Genomic DNA, 22,153 nt, shown 5'->3' on the forward strand with positions numbered 1-22,153 from the left:
TTCCATGGGCCTTTGGATCAAGTAACTGTAGCAGGGAATGGTTCTCCAATTTGTTTTGATAAGGCAGCTCAACTTGTTTGGACTTCTTTGCTGCATCGGGAAGTTATCATCTAGATTTCCCCAGGATGGGATGAAACGTCTTCCAACCCTTCCAGGGAGGGGAGACAAGATGGCTGTGTTCTCTATGCCAACCCTCTGTGCCTTCAGAGAAAGTGGATCCTGGTCTTTCCTTCTTTTATTTTGAATGACTAATGATTTGAGCTTTGGTTTTATGGATGGGGTAGATATTTGTGGGTTTTTTGTATGTTCACTTTGGCTATCCAGTATTCTTTTCCTGAAAATGCCCTGGTTTCCTTTTGGGGAGTCACCTCTCCCCCATCGTGGGCAGAATGGTGCGTGGTGTATTGGTGTGTTTTGCCTCCAAATACAGAAGCCAAGGAGTTCCAGGAGATTCCCTTCATCAGATTCCTCCTCTGTTGCCTCAGTATAGCCAAGGAGGTGGGTCTGTGATCTAAGACCAACCAATCAGACTCTCCCCAGGGGCTTTGGCTATTGAACAGAGTAACGCAAAGACGAGACACCGCAACCATCAAGTACGTCCTGTCCTGGCTCCTATCCTGCTTCCAGGCTGCCTTCAGAATTCCCATCACTTCCATGAGCTCCCTGACAACTTCCCAATACATTTTCTTTTTGGCTTAGATCATGCTTTAGGACTTGGTCAAAACCAAGGATGACTCCCTTCCCTGGCATTATTTTGTTTCTTTATAGTAAGTGATAGTATGGAAGAATCAAGTCATCAAGAGATTAAAAAGTCAAGGTACTTTCTGCTGTCCCCTTCCTTCACCCTCTGAGACGTTGCTTAGTGAATGGGCTGAGAGAAGCGCAGCTTCGATGGACACAGTCAGGTAAGTGCTGAGGGGCAGAGCAGCACAGCAGCGAAGAGGGCTGCCTGAGGGAGGCTCTTGGGAAAGTATACAAGAGTGCGGGGAGGTGGCCACCTGGTCAGGTCCCAGCTCTATCACAGACGGTTGTGTGACCATGGCAAATTCCCTAACCTCTCTGTTCTGTAAAGTGAAGGAAATAATGGTAACTACCTCCTGGGCCCATCATGAATGTTAGGAGGCAAAGTTTGTAATGGACATTGAACAGTGTCTGACACATAACATGCTAGAAATTCACTAGGAGTATTATTGCGAGGCTGTGAGACCTCACTGCTGGAATCAGTGGAACCTGGGCTGGAAGATGAGTGTCAGGGATGCTGGACGTCATCCCTGCCCTGGGTGGGAGACTGGACTAGACCATGGTACTGAGAGCAGAACATGGGCTTTGGTGACAGATGGCATGCAGCGAATGCTGTGACTTTGGACAAACCACAAAACCTCCAAGTCTCAGTCTTCATGTCCGTCAATGAGATGATCTCTCACTCCACAGTATGGTCACAAAGATTAAATAGTCACATGTATAGATTCTGTCTTATCATGTGTATATTTTGGGTGTCTTTAAAATTAGTGATAATGAAAGGTATTTAAAGAATGATCATCTATAGATGGTCCCTGACAAACAATGGGGGCAGAGTTGGTATGATTATGACTCCCTTCCCTCCCCCACAAATGCCCGGTGGCTCCTGACACCAGAGCTGGTCTTCAGCCACCTTCTGGCTGGTCTTCTTGTCCTTTTACAAAGAGTACTCTCTCTTCTCAGGCTGCTTTGTGTGACTCACTCTTCTTTGCAGTGAATGTTCTGCTGGAGGCTTCCATTACAAATGATGAGAAGAAAACAACCACATTGGTCTAAATAGGGTTTGACAGGCAGGATTGTTTCACATTGAGGTTTACTGCTAAAGAGACAGAAGATGGGCCCCAGGGCATGCTATGGCTGGCCTGCCTCTCTCCCCCTGCCCAGCTCTTTCCCCAGCCTGTGTCCCCAATATATTCAGTCCCAAGGACCAGGCCTACTCACTCATGCATGCTCACCTGCACCTGGCTAGCTGACTGGAGAGAAATGCTATTTCTTCTCTTGGAGTTTGTCTTCCACTTAATGTGGGATGCTTTAATTGAACACCTACTCTGCGCAGGCACATGTTGGAGATCCAACATGGATTTGAAGCCGTCCTCACTCCCTAGAAACTTAGAATTCATCAGGAGATGAAGGCAGATCCATGCACAGCTCTGAGCCTCTATGACGGCACAGAGCAACTGCTGTGAAGTATAGAGAAGAAAGAGACTTTCCAACCAGAGAGGCCCTAGAAAGGCTTACTACAGTTGCCATTTGTTGAGCACCTACTATGTGTGGGTACTTCCTTTATCTCATTTAACCTACACAATCGGTGAGGCATGGGATTATTACCACCCCCAAATAAATAACCACACTACTGATCCATATAGTACTGCCTGCCCACTGGAACAAACAACAACCCAGATTGATTTAGCACCTGCTGGGAGCTATTACTCAGTTATGCACCATTAATAAGCCCTTCAACTCTAACTAGCTGAGCACAAACACATCCTTCACGCTACCTCAAGGCAAGTTTGTTCTTGCCTCAGTCATTGTACACTATCAGAGCTGCAAGATAATGACTGAGTTCAAGTGCCTCTTCTTACAGATCCCATACTGAGGTTCAGAGAGGGGAAGTGTCTGGCCCAGGGGCTCCAAGAAAGGACCGCAGAAGAGACGCTGTTTCTCCACATTCCATACCCATCGAGGGGCAGAATGAAGATGTGCTGAGCACATCTTCTGTAGATATTTGTCCTGAGCATGTTGCATTTCATCCTCACCACACCCCTGATTAGAGAGCCTGCACCCCATTTTCAGATGAGAAATCTGATGAGCTGAGGAGCCATGGGACGTGCCCAAGGTCATATGAGAAGGAGCACAGCCAAGGTGGGGACATTGGCTGTTTACAACATCCCACCACAGAGTAGGAGGAGCCAGGTGTTTTTTCCCCACCCCTTTTGGGCTTGCAAAGCAGGCTGAGGTTTGGCAGGGATCCAGGAGTTCTAAGCTTCAGTTTCTCCAGCACTGGACCTTCCCACAGATGGACATCCTCAGATCCGCCTGAAGTAATGACCAGCCCTGGGCAGGCACAAAATGACACACTGAGGGCTGTGCAAAGTGCATTTACATCTCTTGCTTTGTTCCTGGATGACTCATGCAGCGACCCACACAATAGAATGAACGTCTCCTCCAGCTCTGGCAAACTGCTTTGCTTTCTTTAAACAACTCACAATCAGCTTGTAAATGGCCCTGGCTTATTCTGGGGACATGGAGCCATCCTGTGGTCACTTCCCTGGACAGGCTGGAAGCTGTGGTCAGAACCCCAGGAATGGGAGGCCCCCCTGAGGCCAACCCCGAGTCCTGCCCTCTGTTTCTGGCCAGACTTTCTGCCCCCGCCAGTAACATTTTGTCACAGCCCTGTCTCCTCCGAACTGTTGTTCTACATACGAGCAAGTGCTCTGGAAGCCCCGTGACCGCTGCCCTCACATGGCCGCTCTCCCCTGGGTGGCCAGGTTACTCACCTCTAACGTTTCAGCTCCAGGCCCCACTCGGCAAGCCCTCTCTGCCCCCGCCCACCCCCAACTCCATGTACACATCTCATAATAATAATAACCAGCCACCAGTTACAGAGTATTTGTGATGCGCCAAACACAGTTCTAGGAAAAATATATATATACACACACATTTTATATGTGTGTGTGTGTGTGCATATACAAACACATACGCACACATAGGCACATTCATTTAATCGCCACAATCCTATAAGATAAGCATTATTATTATCTCCATCGTACAGATAGGGAAACCAAGGCATAGTGATTTGCTTGCGATCGCTGTGCTAGTTAGTGGCAGAGCCAGAACCTGAGTCTCTTCCGTCAGGCTCCAAATCCCTCATCCTAACCACTGCACCTATGTTCTCCAGCACAAGTCACACCTTGTTGTACTTGCTGATTTCTCTGGGTGCATCTATTCTGCGGGCTACTTGAGGTGAGGGCTTCATCTTCTTCTTCCCCTGGGTGTCTCTGTGTTCCACTCAGTGCCTAGACCACAGCAGGGTTCCATGCGTGCTTGCCGAAGGGGTGCATTGAGTTGACGTTCCTGGGGCAATAGCCACTTCACGTGGCTCCCACTCAGCTTCACGCCTCTTGTTTTTCCAGTTCATCCACGACGTGCCCCTGGCCCTGTTCTCTGTGCTGAGGATGGTCGGGGCTGCTTCTAGCCCTGGCCTTGCCTCTCTGTTTGGGGCTGAGTGCTTCATTCCGTGGGGGCCTAGGCGTGCAGTGGACACAGACAAGCATGCACTCCATTCCTAGTTCAATTTTTCTTTGCCTTACCAAGGCACTAGGTGTATACACATACATCCAACAGATACATTTTGGACATTTACCTTAAATCAGGGGCAGTTCTAGGTGTGGGAACATAGGGGTGAACAAGAACCAATCCTCACAACCATGGCAATTATGTTCCTAGCAGGGGAGACAGTAAACAAATAGCAACTGAGCCTGTAAATCAGCGCCAAGTGATGGTAAGTCTGTGAGGAGGAAGGAAGCAGCAGAAGGGGAGGGAGCTGGGATGGTGAGGCAGGCTTCCCTCAGAATACGTCGGAGCAGGGACCTGATGGCCAGAGTGAGGGGGACAGGCTGAGATCTGCGGGAAGAAGGCTCCAGGCAGAGGGAAGAGCGAGTGCCACGCTCTGCGGTGGGCTCGTGCGTGGAGTGATGGAGACACAGCCGAGCACCACTGCTGCTGGAGCTGAGCGAGGGAGGCGGGAGCGGCGGCATGTCCTACAGATGCCCGCGGACCTGTGCTGAGGACTTTGAGGCTTCGTCTCAGTCGATTAGGGCTGCTGTAACAAAACACCACAGACTGCGGGGCTTATAAACAACAGAAATCTATTGCATACAGTTCTGGAGGCTGGAAGTCCGGATCAGGGTGCCAGCGTGGTCGGGTGAGAGCCCTCTCCTGGGTCGCAGACTTCTCATTGTCTCCTCACGTGGCGGAAGGGGCCAGGGAACTCTGTGGGGTCTCTTTTATAAGAACGTAATCCCACCATGAGGGCTCCACCTAAGCACCTCTCAAAGGCCCCGCCTCCTAATCCGTCCCATTGGGCGTTCAGATTTCAACCTACGAATTCTGGGGCGGGGACACAAACACTCAGACCATAGGCGGGTTTCATTCCAAGCGCCTTGGAAAGTTCTGCAGTGGCTGGCACAATCCGACCCATGTTTTACAATGTGAGAGCCTGGGTTTCTGTGTGTGATGTCTCCCTCAGTTACCGAGATCAGTAATGACGTTCGGGTGTTTACACGTAGTCCTTTCTGTTACCACTGCCTTCTCTCCACAGCTTCCTCCCAACACAGCCCCCTTGTGTCTCCACGTGCCACAGCCAGAATATACAGTCTATCGAGGGACACAACTAAACAAACAATGGCAGTGCTGCTGATAAGGGCTGTGGTCGGGGGGCGGCGTCGGGGTCTCTGGGGGCCCAGAAAAGGGTCAACTCAGTCAGACAGACCTGGCTTTCTCAGCTGGAAGGTCACATGGCTTCTGGAGGGGGCAGCTATACATGAGGCCTGAGGGATAAGCAGGAGGTGGCCAGGAAATGAGGGGTGCAGGCAGGGGAACCACACATGAGCAGAGAGGCTCCTGTAGCGATGGGCTTGCCTGCACCCCGATTCCCTCACCTGCTTCTCCTTTAGTTCCTACCCTGCCCGCCCAATGCCAGACCCGGCCAGACCGGGTCAGGGCTCGTCTGCTGCTGAATATTGCTGGAGAAATTCACCAGCACCGGTTCCAACACAACTTCACACTCTAATCCCAGCTGGACCCTCGGCCTCTCAGCACTTCTTTCCTCAATAATTAACTGCTGCCACACTCCCAACTGCACAGACGCCAGACATTCTTTTTCTGCTTCCCTCACTTGCTGAGGCTGATCTGACCTCAGGTTATAATGTGAACTCCCCTTCCTCTCTTCTGATCTTCACCTCCTAGAATGTCTGCATTTTCAACCCTCATCTCCCTCAAGTGGTCTCAGAAAAAGATGTGCTCATTTTTCCTGGTTAAGATGAACCATTTATCTTGCCTTGCCTGGGTGGACTGTATTTCGGGGTTAACCAAATAGCCCAGGTGAATAAGAGAAAGTTCTTTTTTATTCGCACTTGAAAATGTGACCAGAATGCAGAACTAGAAAAATCATCTTTTTGCAATCCTATATGGTTCAGTGGATGAACCAATCAGATTGCTATGTTAACGGGAACTGCCCCGGGAGCCGTATGGATATCACCACCTGAGCCCACTGTTTGGTCTTAGTGAGATCACTAAGGATGGGAAAACAAACACATGGGCCTCCTGATGAGATGAAACAGTAGCAGATGGCACACATTGGAATGACCTGGGGAGCTTTAACAAGTACTGATGCCTGGGGTCCATCCCCACCACTCATGATATAAAAGGTCTGGGGTGCAGCCTAGGAAGAGAGCTTTTTAAATAAGTGCTCCAACACATTGTAATGAGTAGCCGAGATTGAGACCCACACCTGCCACGTGAAGCACAAAGTACAGCCATGGGTGGTGCTTGCCCCCCCAAAATTGATCTTAAGCCTTTCAAATTAATCTCTAGTTAAAGAAATTTCAAGGGATAGAGAAACAAGTGACACTGTGAGGAAACAACAAGCCATACACCAATATCATTCATTCGGCCGACCAATTGACTCATTTCATTTTTCAAGAATGAAAAGAGGAGAAGGAGGGACCGTTTCAGATTAAGAGACATTAAAGACATATGAACCAAATGCAGCACATGGATGCCCTGGATCTTGAATTGGACAAATCATTTTTTACACAACTGGGGAAACTTGATTATGGAGTGGAGCGAATGACTATTTATTAGGTGTGTAATTACATTGTGATGATATAAGCAATATTGAAAAAATAGGTTTTTAGATGTAAAAGGGCGAAATGATAGGAGGTCTGAGATGTATTTTAAAATATTTCAGCAATAACAAAAAAGAATCGATGAAGCAACTGCGACAAAATTTTAGGGATGATTAAATCTGGGTGAGAGTATTTGAATGTTCATGTGTTAGTCTCTCTAATTTTGTGTATGTTTGAAATTTCTATGATATGGTTTTAAAAAGGTGAACCCCTTGCTTTTCCAGTATCAGGTGATCTGACCTCCACTTACTTTTCCAGTCTTATCCTCTGTTTAGATCTTTAAATGATCAAAACTAAAACCACTTTTTGTTCTCCACACATACCTGTGCCCTGCTCATGAGATCTCTTCTGCCAAGGACACTTCCCTCCTCCCATCTTGGATCTGGATGCTGAAATCCTGTCCTTGGGAATTCCCTGGCGGTCCAGTGGTTAGGACTCTGCCCTCTGCCTCACGGGGCCCAGGTTTGATCCCTGGTCAGGGAACTAAGATCCCACAAGACGGGCGGCGTGGGAAGGAAGGGAGGAAGGAAGGGAGGGAGGCAGGGAGGAAGAAATCCTCTGTGGCAGCTGGACTCCAAAGAGCCTCCCCCGTGAACCATGTTTCCTGGTCATCATGCCCTTGTGTAATCCCTGCCCACTCAGATCTGGCCTGCTCAATAGAATAGAGTAGAAGTGACATTGCCTAACTCCCAAGGTTAGATCATAAAAAGCCTTGCAAGTTCCCTCTTGGTCTTGTGGAATTATGCTCTGAGGGAAGTCAGCTGCCATGTAAGAAGTTCGACTACCCTGAGTTTTCCATGCTGTGAGGAAGCCCAGCTAGCCAAGTTGGAGAAACTATGTACAGCCCAGGCTGCTCCAGCCACCCCAGGTGAGGTGCCAGACATGTGAGTGATGATGCCATTTTGGATACTGAGCCCAATAAAGCCTTTGGATGACTCCAGCCCCAGCTGCAACCTGACTGCAACCCCATGGGAGAACCCAAGTGAACACCTCCCAGGGAGCCCAGCCAACCCACAGAACAAGGAGAGAGTGTAGTCAATTATTGTTTGAAGCCACTACGTTTTGAGTGGTTTGTTACACAGTGATAGATTCTGGAACACCTTCTTTCTAAGTACAGCTCAAATACCCCTCCTCAGTGCAGAGAGTCCTGAGTCCTTGGACAGAATGAATTGTCTTCTCCTATGTGCTCCCAAAGCTCTGTGCCTAGCAGAGGCTTATCGCAGCCTGACACACAGTTTAGGTGGGAAGGGCGAGGATGTTGCCTCATCATCTGCATCAGCGGTCCCCAAACTTTTTGGCACCAGGGACTGGTTTCATGGAAGATAATTTTTCCATGGATGGGGCGGAGGGTGGGTGTTTGGGGGGGGGATGGTTCAGGCAGTAATGCCAACGATGGGGAGCTATGGCAAAAGGCAGATGAAGCTTGGCTTACTAGCCGCCGCTCACCCCCTGCTGTGCGGCCAGTTCCTAACAGGCTGCGGACCGGTAGCAGTCCACGGCCCTCGGGTTGGGGACCTCTGATCTACGTGACTCTGCCAATCACTGTTCATGGCAGAGCAGATGGTCAGACAGCGTTTGCTGAATTGAATTGATTTCCTCTCCCTTCTCCAGTCCCTGGATGGAGACGGGAAGCCTCAAGAAGACACCGACACAGAGCATCAGGGAAACCCCAGAGCACACAGTGTCAACTAGTAACCTTGAATGTGCCATATCAGTCTTGGCAAAGCTTCCAAACCAGAGGGAAGAAAAACTTTTTTTTGTTGTTGTTGTTGTACGCAGGCCTCTCACTGTTGTGGCCTCTCCCGTTGCGGAGCACAGGCTCCGGACGCGCAGGCTCAGCGGCCATGGGTCACGGGCCCAGCCGCTCCGCGGCATGTGGGATCTTCCCGGACCAGGGCACGAACCTGTGTCCCCTGCATCGGCAGGCGGACTCTCAACCACTGCGCCACCGGGGAAGCCCAAGAAAAACTTTTGAGACAATTATTAAAAACTGAGCCAAAGAGAGATGGAAGAGGTAGAGGTGACTGCCATTCCCTGCTCACTGACAATAGACAAACATTTGCGGGCCAGAGATTCCCGTGCCAAGAACCTGGAAATTTCCCACAGGCTCTGGTCCGGAAGCCTCTAGTTCACGAGGGATGTGAGGGACACCCAGGGGCGTCCGCCACAGGCCCAGCTGAGATGGGCGCTGCACACATAGTTTCCTGGACAATTCCACCCAGGTCTCTTAACTATCGTTGAGCCTCAGAATCAGAAAGCCATCGAAGCCCTCTTATGGGCAGGAAGAAATCTTCTATGTCACACCCTCCCCCCTTTCAAAACACACTCCCAGACCTCCCTCTAATCACCTTAATTCCCTGCCCATTAAACAACCCTCCCACTATTCTCAGCCACATCCTGCCAAACAATTTTTAGCATGTTTTGCGAATTGCAGCTGTCACACTCTGCAGATGACAAAAGTCTCTATTATAGGACAGAGTTCTAATTAATCTGCCCTTGTCCTCTATGTGTACCCTTGTCCTCTAATTAATCTGATCCTTGTCCAGGATCCAGGAAAGATCCTGGATTTTTCTAAGGATTCAGCCTGTTACACAAGTGGTTCTCCATCTTGGCCACACATTAGGATCCTGGAAAGCTTTGAAAAAAGTACTTCTGCCTGGGTTCCATCCCAGGACAATGAAATCAGAATCTCTGGGCAAAGAGTCTAGGCATTAATGTTTTTGAAAATTTCCCCAAGTGATTCTAATGGGCACCAGAGATGAGAACGATTGTTCTAACAGAACACAAACATTGATTATGTCTGGGGTTCCAGGCAAACCCAGGCAGTTTCCTTCCCATTCCTATTTCTCATTTTGGCTACAAATGATCTTTTTGTAAAATATGATCTGTCCCGATAGGACAGAAGGGATACCAGACAGACATGAAGTTGTCATTGAGAAGTCATAACTAAATTTGGACCAATAACATTTCATGGGTTCAACTCTGTCACTGAACATTAATTTACTGTTCAACTATGGGGTATTTTGGGGGGTGACAATTCTGAAGCCTGTAGCATGAGAAAATATTATGCTATTGAATGAGAAGATGGAATTTTCTCTCCTTTATGATTGCAATTGCATAAAAATATATGTTTTAAAGGTCTGAAAATGAATGCACAAAATGATCATAATTAGGGTATTGGATGATTTTTTTTCTTTTCTTTCAAAACTTCTTTTGCATTGATCATCACACTTTTAAAATTTAAAAAAGAAGCAAAATAAAGTCTAAATACTTGGATTTATTTATGAAGAGACTGCCTTTAGCCAACGACCAGGATGAAGACAGGTTACTGTGCATGCAAGTCAGACAAGTCTCCCCCACCTCGTTCTCCCGTCTGCAAATTGCACCAGGAGAGCTGCAAGGCCTCTTGCAGCACCACACTCTGATTCCAGACTCCCACAATGCTGTTTCTATGAGACCAGTTAAGCAAATGTTAACCAATATGCTTCTCTTGGTGAGGAGTCAGGGCCAAGCGGGCTCTGAGCCGAGCTGTTTCACCTCCTCACCTTCTGAGCACGCACGCCCACGGTTCTGCCCTTGCCTCTGCCTACACGGTGCCTTGCGCTTGCCAACTTCCCTCTGTGGTCCCCGTCGCCCACTCACAACTGCAGGCCTCCTTCCGGGCCGCCTCTACACGATGAGCAGTTTGCCAGTTAATATACATCAAGCTGCCACCTTCAAACAGCTCGGAGAGCCCCATCTGTTCTCAGGAGCATTCTAGCTAGAGGGACCACCCACCACCCACTGCCAGCAGCTCAGAGGGTCCTTTTGAGTGCTGGGCAGGGGGGTCCCCTCTGAGCCCAGTGGGGCTTGGCTGGGAAGAGCCAGAGGCAGGCTCATCCCGTCACCCGGCTGAACTAGGGGCTTTACGCTGCACCCAATGAGGACCTCCTTCTCACTGTTGGAGGTTTTGTGGGTCAAGGTCCATCCCGAGCCACCCTCCCGTGGAGAGATCTGAGGGCTGAGGACAACACAGCCCTGGATGCCAGCACAGGGTTCAAGGAAACTATCCAGTGTGGATCTGGGGTGCTTGTCCCTTACAAATCATCACATGATAACTGCTGCCACTCATTGGTCCCTGTGTGCTGGCTGCTCTAAACTCCTTATCCCATGGAATGTTCTCAATAACACTGAAGGTAGGTACTGTTATTATATTTTTAGATAAGGAAATTGAAGCTTAGTCAAGTTATTTTCCCCAAACACACAGCTAAGTGGTAAGACCATGTGAAGTGTTGGTTCTGAATTCAAACTGCTTGGATTTGAATTCTGGCTTTGTCACTTACTAAGTGTGTGACTTTGGGTGAATCATAAATTGCTCTGAGCATCAGCTTGCTCTTCTATTACATGGGGTAATAACCCCCATTTATCAGGTTCAATGTGCAAGGATTAGGTGACATGATCAATGAAAAGTGCTTAGCTCATAGTCTGGGCTCAGGAGATACAAACTATCATTTTTAGCTGGATCTGAACCCAGATCCCTCTTCCAGGTGCTCAGAAATGACCTTCCGTAAGTGTTCAGTTTGTCTGATTTGTCCGATTTGTCCCTGCACACAGAGTCTGGAGAGCTGGACTCCAGGTGTCAGCGTTGCCCTTCAAAGCCCAGCCTTGAAGAAAGGAATAACCGAACATGTGTACTGAACGCATCTTATTTTAAAGGACCCCGATCCCACAGCCTTCTATTTCTAGATGCACCATCTTTCTTATATTATCAGAAACTTGGTTGCCCTGGGCCAAAGGGATGAGGTAGGATGGGGGGAAGTGAGTGGAACATTTAGAAGAAATAAAATGAGACCACCCATCCGGAGACACACCACAAGGGAGAGTGGGATAGTTTCAGAGCCTGTTGAAATGGGCGGTCTTACATCCCACCCCCTCTGCCCCATGCTACCCAATCCATGCTGCAGTCAAATAGAGATGGGAGGAACACTTGCAAAGCAAAAACAAAACCACTTAATATATAAATAAAATATAGTATGAACACCCAGTTGACCTTTAAGATTGGAATAATCTGGAGGGTGGAGAAGCATTTTTCCTGCCCCAACATTCAAGTAGGAATGGATAGCAGCAGTGGCTGCTGGGAGTATTCTGGACTTTGTGAACTTGTGGGTTTGCTCTGCCCATACAGAAAATCATCTAGTAAGGGCTGAAGTGTGTGTGTGTGATGTTAGTGATTTCAGAGTCCAGGCCACAGGTAAACAAATTGAGGGATTGGTGACATCCCTGTGGAAGGGGCCTCAGAGGTGTACCCTCCCATCATGTCCTTCTGCAGGCCACTGGCTTATTGCATCCAGAGAAGAGGCAAGTTTCTTTCTTTGTCACTAAACATTGCTGTGCACACGGTTTACAGCCACCTGGGAGCTGGGACTGTGATGATGGTGAGCTCACTCCCACATGGCAGCGCTGAGGGACCACTGAAGAAACTCTTCCCATTAACCTTTGACTCCAGTGCCCACGGGGCCTGGGGCTTCTGTCAGAACAAGGCTGTGTGAGTGTAAAACTCATATTGAAAGGACTTTCTTCTTCTTTTCTGTTGCACTTCATTTTGAGCAAGACTCACTGGCTTGTGACTAGTACATGCTCTGGAGAGGGATGCAGGCCTTCTGCTCTTTTTTATCCTTCTGGTGTAAGGTCGTCCTCCTCCCTTAGCTCTCTGGGGCATTTCTTCTGCCAGGTGGCCTGTCTGGCAGGAATCCTCCCTCTTGGAAGTCAGGCATCTTCCCTTCTTGCTCCTTTGGAATAACTGGCCCTCCCTTTGCCATGGCTGACCTCCCTCTGCTTCCTGGGAAGGCTCACGTGCCTGGCCTGGCCTGGCCTCCATGAGTTTCCGGTCCTGACGTGGAACTCTAGGCTTTTCCATTAGCCTTCGTCTACCTCCCCATTCTATTCTTCCACTCAGACAGCCTTCACCCTTTCCCTCCACCTGCCACACTCCCACATGTGGACTGAGAGGAGGGAGAGCGGGTCTGTGGGGAGGGGTGGTTGGGAGAGAGACAGACAGACAAATAAAGACAGAGAGAAGTAAAGACAAGAGACGCAGAGAGAGCGCTGCTGCCTGGGTTGCCTTTGGTTCTCCAGGTCTTGATTCCAGGATTTCCAGAATGCCGCTATAATCGTATGATGCTTTTTTTTTTTTTAAACTGGAGTTAGCTAAATTTGCTTTCTATTTATTGTCTCCCAAAGCGTCCTAATAAATATCTTAAGCCACCCCCTCACCCCACAAAGGCTCTGCTTGTGTGTGTCCCTCATCTCTGAAGTCTCCCCGCGGGTAGAGTAAGCTGCGCCCCCCTTCCCGAAGCATCTGTACACAACCTGCTGTACACAGCCTGTGTCGGGTAACCGTCTCAGAAGCCCTTTGCCCACATCCTTTCCTCACGCTTTCAGGGCAGGGACTGAGTCTTTTTCCAGACCAGGGACCAGGTATCTTTCATGCATCAAGGTATCTTCAGAAGCTCAGAACAGCACCTGGTATATGGTAAGTGCTTATTAATGTTGGATGAATGAATGAATCAGTGAAAGAATGATCCATCAGTGCAGCAAAACAAAAGTTGTATAAAGCTCTCTAAAATAGCTCTGGAAATTTCCATTCTAACTTAAGTTTTAGGCATGCCATTTGGCCCAAGAAATATTAGACTGGCAAGGATGCTGCCCGGAAGAGTGACTGCAGAAGCCCATCAAACAGGGCTTAGGAACAGTTGCTATCTGTTTTGAGAATGTTCCCATGCCCCTTCTCCTGGTAACAGACACCATCCCCCTGGACAAAAAGGTAAGCATGTGACCCTGTCCTGGCCAATGGGTGTCCTTGCCCGACCTGTAGCACTTTTGTTCCCCCCCAAGATGCAAAGTGGCTACTTCCTGAGGACAGATGGAGACCAACATGCGCACTGAACCAGACAGGCAGCAAAAGGGAACAGACGGAAAGTTGGACATAACCTTGGACTCTTGAGCTTGTTCTTTTGTCCTCTTCCTGCTCTGGGAGCTGCCCCTGAGGCCTTACCACCTTTGAGAGCCAATAGATTCCCTTTTTTGTTTAAGCCAGTTTGAGTTGGATTTTTGACACTGAGAACATAAAAAGCCCCGATTAATCCAACATTAACTCTCCTGTGGGAATCTGGACCTGGTTACCAAGGCTGTCCCCCGAAAGACTGCAATGCCAGCCTTTCCTTCCTACCTGTCTGGCCAGGAGTCATTTGCGGGCTTTACCTTTCTTCTGGCCAAGGCTGATCCAAACAAAAAGGCCTCTGGGCTAGATTTAAACGTGGCCTTTATTATTAACCTCCTAGAAGCACAATTAAGTGAAAAATGCAAGGTACAGAAAAGTGTGTAAAACAGACAATGATTGATGTACTGAAGCAGGGGTGGACATGGTATAAAAGCATAGAGTGGGGGCTTCCCTGGTGGCGCAGTGGTTGAGAGTCCGCCTGCTGATGCAGGGGACACGGGTTCGTGCCCCGGTCCGGGAAGATCCCACATGCCATGGAGTGGCTGGGCCCGTGAGCCATGGCCGCTGAGCCTGCGCGTCCGGAGCCTGTGCTCCGCAATGGCAGAGGCCACAACAGTGAGAGGCCCGCGTACCACACACACAAAAAAAGGAATAGAGTGCAGGTACAAAGGTAAATGGAAGTACCATCTGAACGTAAGCTCTTTAAGGACAGAATTTTCGACTTCTTTTTTAGTCACTGCTCTATCCACAATACCTAGAACAGGCACTCAGTGAGGATTTCTTTTCTTTTTTTGTTTTTTTTTTTTTGACAAAAGCAGTTCATGTCATTTTATTCCCATTTAAACTCCACAAGAGCCAAAGATGAAGTGTCATCTTCTAGTCCAAGAATGAAGTCTTCAGGTAGGGTCTCAGGTGCTATCTGAGCTAACTGGTCATCATAAGAACATAGCGGGGCCTCCCTGGTGGCGCAGTGGTTAAGAGTCCGCCTGCCGATGCAGGGGATACGGGTTCGTGCCCCGGTCTGGGAGGATCCCATATGCCGCGGAGCGGCTGGGCCCGTGAGCCATGGCCGCTGGGCCTGCGCATCCGGAGCCTGTGCTCCGCAACGGGAGAGGCCACAACAGTGAGAGGCCCGCATACCGCAAAAAGAAAAAAAAAAAAAAAAAAAGAACATAGCGTCCATAATTTCCCTAATTCATAGGTTTCTCTGGTTTCCGGAAGCATCAAATGAATCACCATGCTGCCAAGGTCCACACAGAGCCGGTCATCAGTGTCCTTCCCTTCGATGTTAACATGAGGCTCACTTTTACATTTCAGGTGTTTGTACATTTTCACAATGTAGTAGGCCATGGCACGTACGTGTCGAGTGGAAGTTCCACTACCAATTACAAAGTTATCTGGGGCCTCCCTGGTGGCGCAAGTGGTTGAGAGTCCGCCTGCCGATGCAGGGGATACGGGTTCGTGCCCCGGTCTGGGAGGATCCCATATGCCGCGGAGCGGCTGGGCCCGTGAGCCATGGCCGCTGAGCCTGCGCGTCCGGAGCCTGCGCGTCCGGAGCCTGTGCTCCGCAACGGGGGAGGCCACGGCAGTGAGAGGCCCGCATACCGCAAAAAAAAAAAAAAAAAAAACAAAGTTATCTGTATATTTCATTTCTGGAGGAACCTCAATGACACAAATGTCTCTTGCCTCAGAAGTGAAACCAGCATATTGATGTCAAACTTGGGACCAGTATGATCTGCGGTGCCTGACTCGGGCGCCCCTCGCCGGCAATCCCCTCCGCCCGCCCCTCCGGGCCGTAGGCCGCGTGCTCGGTCGGGGGCCAGGAAGACCCTGCCGAGCGTCCTCCCACCGGAAGCCGCCCAGCCGAAGGCGGCGACCCGCGGCCGCCGTGGGCCACGCTCCTGGGGAAAAGGCCTCAATGAGTATTTCTTAATTGAGTAAACAGAACAGAATGAAAAGCATATCCCTGAAGAGAGAGATGGGAATACGGCATTGGTGGTTGCCCACTGGTAGGGAGGGTGGGGAGTCAGGGTAGAGGAGGGCTGAGAGGAGACAGAACCCCATTCTGTACTGTGTGCAGCTTTTGCACACGTGCACCACCTTAAAAAGTTAAAAAAAAGGGGGGGTGGTAAGAACAGGAAAGCAGGACACCGTGGGCCTAAACACAAGTTGGGAAAAATGTGAAATCTGGTCGAGCATCTCTTACTGATACCATCCTCCATTACAGCGGAGGAGAAAAGCTAACTAGAGGGTTAGCAGTCCCTTCCCCTTCACACGGCAGCCCTGAGGGGCTAATCTGCTCTGGCTATAAATATGGCAGCCTTGAGGGTTTCCTTACATAAGCAAATAAGGCTCCCATAAATAGCACAGCCTAGTCCTTTGAACACTGAAGCAACAGGCCTTTGTTCTGACAGCCCTTCACATCTTGTCGACCTCATGGGAAGTCATTTCTGCCTGTTCTCCACTAAGCTGGTTTCACTGACACCTTGGAAATGGTAGGCACTCTTGGATAAGGAAAGTCTCTATGTGTTTAATTCGGGCCAATTCCTGTTAAAAGCAACATTCTTCTATTTCTAGCAATATTCCCAAATGCCTGATTTCAGTGCTCCCTTCAAAAGGTGGGCAGCATACGAAACACAGAGAATTAATATTCTTTATCTTTGACAGAGAATTTAGTAGTTAATATTTTGACAGAGAAGTATAAATTTACATGAAATATCTCATTTATATCTCATAACAGCTTTATGCAGAAGATGGGATCATCCTATTTTATAGGAATTGGGGCTTAAAGAAGCAGGTGGGAAGCAAGGATTCCAACCAGGCCGGTCTCTAAAACACATGCTTTTCCTCTCCACTGCCTCCCAGCATTTGTGTTATACCTGCAATTTACAAAGCAACTCACATACACTATCCCATTTAATCCTCACAACCCTGAAATCTAAGAATTATTTTAAATTTCCATTTGCTATGGACTGAACATTTGTGTGCCCCCTGCAAATTCATATATTGATGCTTAATCCCCAGTGTGGTGGCATTCGGAGGTGGGGCCTTTAGGGCATAATTAGGTTATGAAGATTCAATATCAAAAAAACAAACAACCCAATCAAAAAATGGGCAGAAGACCTAAACAGACATTTCTCCAAAGAAGGCATACAGATGGCCAACATGAAAAGATACTCAACATGACTAATTATTAGAGAAATGCAAATCAGAATGACAATGAGGTATCACCTCACACTGGTCAAAATGGCCATCAACAAAAAGCCTACAAATAACAGATGCTAGAGAGGGTGTGGAGAAAAGGGAACCCTCCTACACTGCTGGTGGGAATGTAAGCTGGTGCAGCCACTATGGAAAATAATATGGAGGCTCCTTAAAAACTAAAAATAGAGCTACCATATGATCCAGCAATCCCACTCCTGGGTTTATATCTGGAAAAGACAGAAACTCTAATTTGAAAAGATACATGCACCCCAATGTTCACAGTAGCACTATTTACAATAGCCAAGACATGGAAGCAACTTAGATGTCCATGAACAGAATGAATAAAGAAGATGTGGTACATATATACAATGGAATATTACTCTGGCATAAAAAGGAATGAAATATTGCCATTTGCAGCAACATGGATGAACCTAGAGAATACTATACTTAGTGAAGTAAGTCGGGCAGAGAAAGACAAATATTATATGATATCACTTATATGTGGAGTCTAAAAAGTAATACAAATGAATCTATACACAAAACAGGAACAGACTGACAGACATGGAAAACAAACTTATGGTTACCAAAGGGAAAAGAAAGGGGGAGAGATAAATTAGAAGTATGGGATTAACAGATACAAACTACTATCCATAATATAGAGAAGCAATAAGCATTTACTGTATAGCACAGGGAACTATATTCAATATCTTGTAATAACCTATAATAGAAAATAATCTGAATATATATATATAACTGAAAAAAAGAAAAAGTTTCGCATCAGTGTGTCGCCAAAGACACCAGGCTCTTTTTCCAAGAGTTATACAAAGTCTTGTTAAAACCTAGAAACATTTAATTACCTATGGCATATACAAATAATTCAGACTTCAGTTGGGTCAAGGCTTAAGATATTATTAAAATTATCTGTCAGGGGACTTCCCTAGTGGTCCAGTGGGTGAGACTCTGTGCTCCCAATGCAGAGGGCCCGGGTTCAATCCCTGGTCGGGGAACTAGATCCCGCATGCCACAACTAAGAGTTTGCATGCGGGCTTCCCTGGTGGTGCAGTGGTTGAGAATCTGCCTGCCAATGCAGGGGACACAGGTCCGAGCCTTGGTCTGGGAAGATCCCACATGCCGCGGAGCAACTGGGCCCGTGAGCCACAATTACTGAGCCTGCGCGTCTGGAGCCTGTGCTGCACAACAAGAGAGGCTGCGATAGTGAGAGGCCCGCGCACCGTGATGAAGAGTGGCCCCTGCTTGCCACAACTAGAGAAAGCCCTCGCACAGAAACGAAGACCCAACACAGCCATAAATAAATAAATAAATAAATTTAAAAATTCACGACATATGTCAATATTAAAAAAAAAAGAGTTAGCATACGGCAACTAAGAAGCCCACATGCCGCAACTAAAAAAAGATCCTGCATGCCGCAACGAAGATCTCGTGTGCCGCAACTAAGACCCAGTGCAGTCAAAATCAATATAAATACATAGATAAATAAATATAAAATAAAATTATCTGTAAGGATAAACCGTAAAATAAAAAATTAGGTTGTGAGGGCAGAGCCCTCGGGAACAGGAACAGAGACTTCCTTTCTGCTCTCTGCCTGTGAGGACACAAAAAGATGGCCGTCTGCATCCCAGGAAGGGGGCTCTCACCAGAAACCAAATCTGTCCATGCCTTGACCTTGGACTTCTCAGCCTCCAGAACTGTGAGAAATAAATGTTTGCTGTTTAGGCTACCCAGTCTAAGGTAATTTGTTACAGTAGCCCAAACTGACTAAGGCATCATTTTACAGAGGGGAAAACTGCAGCTCAGAGACGGGCACATAGGGGCAGCATGGTATAAGACAGAGAATGCTGGTCTGGGGAGGAAGGCCTGGATACTACTCCTGGCTGTACCCCTGATGAACCTGGTGACCTTGGGCAAGGCATGCATGCTCTCTGGCCCACAGTTTCCTCTTCTGCAAGGCAGTGTAATGGACTAGATGCTCTAGCATCCCCAGCAGCTCAGATAGTCTTCGATCTTAGGAAACCTCTTGGTGTTCCTTGCAATGAGGTTAGAACTTTAGTTGTGAAGGGGGAGCCAATGAAACTGACACACACAACTGGCCCTGGTGGGATATTGGCATTTATTCCTATGCTGCAGTTCACACTTCTAAGTTTCTACAGTTGCAATGTCTTAATCATAATGACACTGTTTCTAGAATGCCATTAATATTCCCATCAGAAATGGAAATGCCAAATTGCTAATCACATCCCGGGGGCTTTTCATCTCATGCTATCATCACTTTAGATCATTTAAAAAATCATATTTAAGTTTATTAAAATATCAACCATTTTTCATTTAGAAACAGGAAAGTCTACACCAGTGTTTATACAACGGCAGGAAAAAAAAAAAAAAAAAACTCTGTCCACTAGCAACAAGCCAGCCCACAACTCCACAGAGCTGATGAAAACATTTGAAGAACCCAGCTCTGCCTGGCTGCCTGGCTGGGGCTTCCCTTTACGAGAGGGCATTGCCAGCAACAGTGACAGGTTAGTGCTGAGTTAAAGTAGCAGCTGGAATCAGCACAGGTGGAGGCTCATGACCCCTGTCTGTGGCTCAAAACTGGAAGCTATGGTATCTTGCCTGGTAAGGAAGTGGGTGGAGCAGAAAGAGAATGGGCAGCCCGGGTTTGAATCTGCACTCCGTCGCTTGTGTCTCTGAGATACTGGGCCAGTTACTTCATCCCTCTGAGCTTTAGCTTCCTCACCTATAACTTCTCATTTCGCATTTCTGGCTGAGGACTGCTGCAGTGATGGAACAGGCTTAGTAGGTGCACAATAAACGTCCATGTAACCACAAACATCTGCCCTGGACAAGACACAGCCTTTGACCTCAAGGAGTTCACGGTCTAAAGAGGAAGAGAAACGTGGAGAGACAATGATGACTGAGGATACCGAGGACTGGGGTAGTGGCAAGGATGGAGAGTTGCAGGAGCTCGGAAGAGAGCGTGTAGCCTTATGGGAAGAGGCGATGTGGTCAGAGGAGACCCTCTCCTCCCCCCAACTTCCCCCCAGGAGACATCTGAGCTGATAGCAAAGATGAGGAGGGGACTCATGGGGAAAAAAGTAGGAGGATTACTCCTGGCAGGAAACAGCCTGCTGCCTTTGAAGAATTATCAGGGATTCACCGAGAGTGCAGGGGATTAGAGTTGGGGATTAGAGTTGGGGGTGAGGGAGTTAGGGAAGCGGAAGGAGCTGAGGCCTGTGAGCCCCTCTGTGAGCCTGGGGCCTCCCCATTCCCCCTTCTCCACCTGCGTGTGGGCACCGCCCTCTTGGCTGCATGGCTCCGTGCACACGCTGCACAACGGCACCCCCAGGCCCGAGGCACAGGGCGCTGCCTCAGCAGGGACGTGTGTCATGGTCTGGGAAATCTGGATTTTGATCAGAACACTCCGAACCTGAGAAATGAACTAGAAGGGTTTAAATCAAGGAAGTGACACAATCACAGCTGTGGTTTAGAAAGAACACTCTGAACACAGGAAGGCTTCTGGATTGGTGAGGAGTGAGAGAAGGCTGGAGGCCTGGGGGAGGATACGCTGAGGACACGAGCAGAGGCACGGGGGGCGGGGGGGCTGGCAGAAAGGGAGGCTACAAGGAATCCACAGAAGGTAAACTGGACAGGATTTTGTGACCGCGTGGAGATGGCAGGAGGTGAGGACACGACGGTGGCTGGGGCCTGTGGATCTGCAGACGTAGATGTGGGAGTCATTTATGTGGAGAGAGGGGAAGGTGAATCCGTCAGAGAGTCAAGAGGGAAGAGGACCCAGAACAAAATGTCAGGGGCCCCTGAGGTAGAGACAGGAAGAAACGTGCAGGAAGCAGGGAGGAGGCCGAGCAAACCGGGCCCTGTGGTGTTTCTTTTCCCCACTGAGTAGGAGGTGGAGGTATCTGCAGAGGCTGGGGTGTGTGGTAGGGCTTAGGGTGGCAAGGAGGAAACAGCTACTGGGAGGGGGTTGGAGAGGCAGCGGATCGGGGATGCTGGGGAGGACTGCCAAGCACGGGTTGTTTTCTCCTGGCCTAACAGCTGCCGTCAGTCAGGGGACCAGATGGAACAATGAGGTAAGATCCTCCCAGCACACAAGCTACACTCTGGGGGCAGAGCAGGTGCTTTTAGACACAGAATTTATTCGTCTGAACCACTAGAGGGCCACCGGTGCCATTTGCTTGTGGGAGTGTGGGAAGAGGCTCCCAGCCAGCCTCCCCAGCTACCAGAAGGAGCAGGCCTGGAGCAAGAGTGCAAATGGAGGCCCATACACCCCATACGGCAGCTGGCTAAACATGTAGAAACTCAGCGAAGCTATTCCCCCAACGGGCCTGCTTTCCTAGCTGGGCCTCACAACCTATTCCCAAGCACCACCCTTGCATCCCAGAGGCTAAAGGAGGTGAGCTCTTCCCTGGGTCAGCCCGGCCACCTGTGAGCCTGTGAGCCAGGATGGGGCAAAAGCTGGACCTGGGCCCAGGACTCCCAACTGGTGACTAGACCCTCGGGACTGAAACGGATGGACACAATCAAGGTCTCCCAGGGAGCTGAGGCAAGCAGATTCCCCTCCCTGTGTGTCATTTTGCCGACTCAGGATTTCCAGGCAATTCTAAGCACCTCCCCAAACTACATCACCAGAGTAGAGAGAAGGGAAAGAGCATAGTTATCTTGTGGAAACGTCTCTGGCTATATACCTACTCTGGGTGATTTGAAGTGACTGTCAACAAAGCAGGCCTTCTGGAAACAACCCAGTTTCCTTCAACTGGTAAACGGTAAAACAAAATGTGGTACATCCATACAGTAGCACACCACTCAGTAATTAAAAGAAAAACACTACTATATGCAACAACTTAGATGTATCTCGTATCTCAAAAGCATTTTATGTTAAGTAAAATAAGCCAGGCACAGAAGGCTGCATACTGTATGGTTCCACCTTTATGACATTCTAGAAAAGAGGAGCTATGGGGAGAGAAGACAGATCAGTGGTTGCCAGAGCAGGAAGGGCACAGGGGATTAGCTG

At 48.6% G+C, this 22,153-nt stretch overlaps 1 pseudogene; it reads right to left on the reverse strand.

The window, feature by feature from the left end:
* Positions 1-14,734: 14,734 nt before the first annotated feature.
* On the reverse strand, positions 14,735-20,862 carry LOC132490512 (mitochondrial assembly of ribosomal large subunit protein 1-like; annotated as a pseudogene).
* Between the last annotated feature and the right edge of the window lie 1,291 nt (positions 20,863-22,153).

This window comes from Mesoplodon densirostris, chromosome 5, assembly GCF_025265405.1.
Source record: "Mesoplodon densirostris isolate mMesDen1 chromosome 5, mMesDen1 primary haplotype, whole genome shotgun sequence".
NCBI classification, from domain to species: Eukaryota; Metazoa; Chordata; class Mammalia; order Artiodactyla; family Ziphiidae; genus Mesoplodon; species Mesoplodon densirostris.